Raw genomic sequence first — 5,410 nt, 5'->3', positions numbered from 1 at the left:
CGTTATATTTACAATTAACAGAATTTTTGTTTTGTAACAACATTTCCATACGCAACTGTTATGTTAGTTTTACTTTCTAACTTACAAATTGAACAGTAAGCAGTATCAACAGGAGGACTTTGAATAGTGTGGAGGAGCAGAGGGATCTAGGTGTATGTGTGCATAGATCCCTGAAAGTTGGGAATCAAGTAGATAAGGTTGTTAAGAAGGCATATGGTGTCTTGGCGTTTATTGGTAGGGGGATTGAATTTAGGAGTCGTAGCGTTATGTTGCAACTGTACACGACTCTGGTGCGGCCGCACTTGGAGTACTGTGTGCAGTTCTGGTCCCCACATTACAGGAAGGATGTGGAGGCTTTGGAGAGGGTGCAGAGGAGGTTTACCAGGATGTTGCCTGGTATGGAGGGGAGATCCTATGAGGAGAGGCTGAGGGATTTGGGATTGTTTTCGCTGGAAAGGCGGCGGCTAAGAGGGGATCTTATTGAAACATATAAGATGATTAGAGGTTTAGATAGGGTGGATAGTGATAGCCTTTTTCCTCTGATGGAGAAATCCAGCACGAGGGGGCATGGCTTTAAATTGAGGGGGGGTAGTTATAGAACCGATGTCAGGGGTAGGTTCTTTACCCAGAGGGTGGTGAGGGATTGGAATGCCCTGCCAGCATCAGTAGTAAATGCGCCTAGTTTGGGGGCGTTTAAGAGATCCGTAGATAGGTTCATGGACGAAAAGAAATTGGTTTAGGTTGGAGGGTCACAGTTTTTTTTTTAACTGGTCGGTGCAACATCGTGGGCCGAAGGGCCTGTTCTGCGCTGTAATGTTCTATGTTCTATGTTCTATGTTCAACTTTGGTAATGTCTGGGTGCTTAACTTTCACTGTACAATTCAAATTGTCTTAACCCACCTGGTTAGTGTTTGAAATTTAATGTCCAGATTTGAGAAATTAACAGTCAACCGTGAACACTCCTGCACTGTAAGCAGTTTCTATATCATTAATGAATTCCCTCCTCCAATGACCTTCTGAATCACTAAACCATTCTTGCTCCTCATTTGTCACTTCTTGATTTAACAACCTCTGTGTTAAATAAAAATATAACTCCCGAAGTTGAGAGGGATACCAATCAGGTAAATATATATATAATTTTTTGTTTATATCCAATTCAATCCAATCAAAGTCCAATTCAAAGTCTCAGCAAGTGAGACATTCCTGATCCAAGCTGTCAAGACGGGCCTCTCACCTCCTGTCTTGGGCTTGATCTACATGATCCAAGCCGATTGGAGCAGGCATTGCACCTTCTCCAGGGCTTGATCTCATTTGCATCTTAGCCAAAAGGCCGATATGCCGCTTTAAAAAATTGCTTCAAATGAATCCTTAATGTAACCTCATGACTTCAACCAAGTGCAGCATGTCAATACTACACATGATCTGAGCCAAAAGGCCGAGAAGCGATTGATCCAGTGAAATCCAATACAACTGGCACCAATTGATAGGAAATATTGTCATATAAAATCTTGTTCAAATTTGTAATGATTACACCATTTTAGGTTCAGAGTTATGCACAGGACAATGATAAATCATTGGTACAGATGCAAAAGAAATGCATCCAATTAAATTTGGATTTTAGGAGGCTTATGTACCAAAAGTACTGAAGAGATAGGTTTAACTCTCCAATGTATTGGGCATATAAAATTGATCCAAATGCAAAATAAACACTTTTTAATCACAATTACCATTTTACATCTAAATTTCCACAGTCACAGCTCAAAATCTGTCTCCCATTAGCATGCACATGCTGTTCTTTAATTACTCAATTAACTCAATGCACCCAAAGTACAAGTAAGAAGTAATTGAAATGATTTTCTACCAGTTTAACAAATTGTGGAGGAAACTCCTCCATCATTTCATCTACTTTTAGCAAAATTTTGTTTATGAATAACATGATTTGCACAAATGGTTTATTTGTTCCTCTTCTAAGCATTTTAACTCCTGTAACCCCAGATAACTAAATACTAGGAAAAATCCTGTCATCTGTTGTAACGCCGTTGTCACTCTGCCGAGCCCTTAACTTTTCACAGGAAATTAACTCCCAATTAATTAGCATTTAGGTACAATTAATCAAATACTTTACACGTGAGCACGTGCATTACCTTAGATAACACTCATTCAATACAGGAATCTCACAAAACAAATGGTACCCATATTCAAATGGTAACATCATGATCTATGAATATGCTTCAATTCATCCTCTTTGAAATGTAAAACCCATACAGACTCTCTTTCCATTATCCTTCATCTGTCAAAAATTAAAATTTATTTACCCCTTTAGATTTTCAGTGACTTCCCATTTATAGGAGTTGGCTATTTTATGCACTCAATTTATTCAGTCAATTAAATGTCAGAAACTGTAACAATTAAGTCTAACCAATCACTTTAATTCAAAAGGCAACTATAAGAAAATCTGAATGAGCCAAACTCTTCAGGTCTCAATTATCACGAGGTTGTGATAGACAATCTTGAACCTGCTGGACTTGTTACTCATGATGTGGAGATGCCGGCATTGGACTGGGATAAGCACATTGTGGTACCAAATAAACCTGTTGGACTTTAACCTGGTGTTGTGAGACTTCTTACTGGACTTGTTACTCACCAGCCAACTAGAACATAGAACATAGAACATAGAAAGCCACAGCACAAACAGGCCCTTCGGCCCACAAGTTGCGCCGATCACATCCCCACCTCTAGGCCTATCTATAGCCCTCAATCCCATTAAATCCCATGTACTCATCCAGAAGTCTCTTAAAAGACCCCAACGAGTTTGCCTCCACCACCACCGACGTCAGCCGATTCCACTCACCCACCACCCTCTGAGTGAAAAACTTACCCCTGACTACTTGAAATAAAACACAAAAAATGCACTCGGCTTGGAGCCAAATGAGTTAATTTGGTCTCAAAATCTCTGTCAAATTAAAAACAAAACAACAGTAAAATTCATCATCTCCAATGTATATAAAATTTTAATTGCAAAATTAGGAACAGAAGATGGTGAAATCTCTGCCAGTTAAAAGAAACACAAGAATTAAAACACATTCCAATGTGATGGTGTCACAATCTCTTCATGATCAAGACAAAGGAAAGAGCACACATGGGATTGAGGGTGATTTAGTGGTTTGGATCAGGAATTGGTTAGCTGTAAGAAAACAGAGGGTCGTGGTTGATGGGAAATATTCATCCTGGAGTTCAGTTACAAGGATCTGTTTTGGGGCCACTGCTGTTTGTCATTTTTATTAATGACCTGGATGAGGGCGTGGAAGGATGGAGTAGTAAATTTGCGGATGACACTAAAGTCGGTGGAGTTGTAGACAGTGCGGAGGGAAGTGGCAGGTTACAGAGGGACATAGATAAGCTGAGCTGGGCTGAGAGGTGGCAAATGGAGTTTAATGTGGAAATGTGTGAGGTGATTCACTTTGGAAGGAGTAACAGGAATACAGAGTACTGGGCTAATGGTAAGATACTTGGTAGTGTGGATGAACAGAGGGATCTGGGTGTCCATGTGCATAGATCCCTGAAAGTTGGCACCCAGGTTGATAGGGTTGTTAAGAAGGCGTACGGTGTGTTAGCTTTTATTGGTAGAGGGATTGAGTTTCGGAGCCAGGAGGTCATGCTGCAACTGTACAAAACTCTGGTGCGGCCGCATTTGGAGTATTGTGTACAGTTCCGGTCGCCGCATTATAGGAAAGATGTGGAAGTGTTGGAAAGGGTGCAGAGGAGATTTACCAGGATGTTGCCTGGTATGGTGGGAAAATCGTATGAGGAAAGGCTGAGGAGCTTGAGGTTGTTTTCGTTAGAGAGAAGAAGGTTAAGAGGTGACTTAATAGAGGCATACAAGATGATCAGAGGATTAGATAGGGTGGATAGTGAGAGCCTTTTTCCTCGGATGGTGATGGCTAGCACGAGGGGACATGGCTTTAAATTGAGGGGTGATAGATATAGGACAGATGTTAGAGGTAGGTTCTTTACTCAGAGAGTGGTAAGGGCGTGGAATGCCCTGCCTGCAGCAGTAGTGGACTCGTCAACATTAAGAGCATTCAGATGGTTATTGGATAAACATATGGATGATATTGGAACAGTGTAGGTTAGAGGGGCTTTAGATTGGTTCCACTGGTCGGCGCAACATCGAGGGCCGAAGGGCCTGTACTGCACTGTAATGTTCTATGTTCTATGTTCACACGGTTCCCTCCAAGCTTTAAATCCTTTCTCAGCACAATTTGAACCCAGGATTATTCAAAACTCAAATTGGTTATTTCAGACTCTAATTTATGTACTTTGATTTTGAAATTTCAATTTACTTAACAAAGAATTGTTCTTAAAGTATCTTTCCACATATATATATTATATATGTATTTATATCCTATATCTCTTAAGCACTCCCATGGCCATTGATTATACTTGAGATTAAAGAATCTAAAAAAATCTTGTTCAATTTAATTCAATCCAATCCCATTTGATTTTAAACTCTGTATCAAACCCAGTATCGTAAAATTACAATTAGAGGAAGAACATTAAAACATTAAAGCAAACAACAACAAAAACATCTACACAACCATTTTATTACACACACACACACACACACACAGACACACACACACACACACACACACAGACAGAGATGGAAGCTTCCAGCATTCATTCCACAGCATTTTCTCTTTCATTCAAATTCAACATTTTAAACTGGGATGAAAATAAAACATAAAGAAAATAAAGACAATAGATTAAGACAGTCACCTTCATTCTTCTTTCTTCCAAACTGTAATCAAACTCAAAAACAAAAGTAAATTCAAGAAATCTTAATCTTAAATTTTAACAGTTTTAATACTTTCTCAGCTCCTTTGAAGCTAAATCAAAATGTAAAGCATTGCATTTATTGCCCGCAATAAATACTCCACAAGAACAAAGCAATAGCTTTAACAACTCCTGCTCTCAATCTCATGCACCAACAACCACCTACATTCAATAAGCAACCAGGCCACACAAACGAAAAATACAAAAATTACTCAAATTATCAGCTCAACCTCAGATTTTCTCTAATCAATTTTTTTCATCTTGCCAATTAATTTACAATATTGCCCTAGTAAGGTGAGAGAACATAGTTCCCTTCTCACAATTCTGTACCACCACTCTGCACACTCCTGCCCAAATTTAAAAAAAGGATCCCTTGGCGTTCTTTGTGATGTTAGCGAAGGTTTAAGCTCCTTACCCGATGACGCGCATCAATTGGACACGAGGCTCAAAGCTTCGGTAACAGAAGGCTTTTATTAACTAACAATGGAACTATCAGAACTTTAACACACTATCCCAGACTGAAGGGGTCCCGTCCAAGCAGGAACCACAGGTGTATCAATCCCACCCTAGCCCA

The 5,410-nt window shown here is 39.6% G+C and overlaps 1 non-coding gene across 1 annotated transcript; it reads right to left on the bottom strand.

Moving 5' to 3' along the window:
- Window positions 1-1,256: 1,256 nt before the first annotated feature.
- On the bottom strand, window positions 1,257-1,447 carry LOC144479318 (U2 spliceosomal RNA). The gene has a single exon (XR_013495507.1). It is a non-coding gene; the product is annotated as a U2 spliceosomal RNA (small nuclear RNA).
- Between the last annotated feature and the right edge of the window lie 3,963 nt (window positions 1,448-5,410).

This window comes from Mustelus asterias, chromosome 25 (genome assembly GCF_964213995.1).
Source record: "Mustelus asterias chromosome 25, sMusAst1.hap1.1, whole genome shotgun sequence".
Classification (NCBI taxonomy): Eukaryota; Metazoa; Chordata; class Chondrichthyes; order Carcharhiniformes; family Triakidae; genus Mustelus; species Mustelus asterias.
The sequence above is the reverse complement of the archived record's forward strand: the minus strand, read 5'-3'. Positions and strand labels throughout refer to the sequence as shown.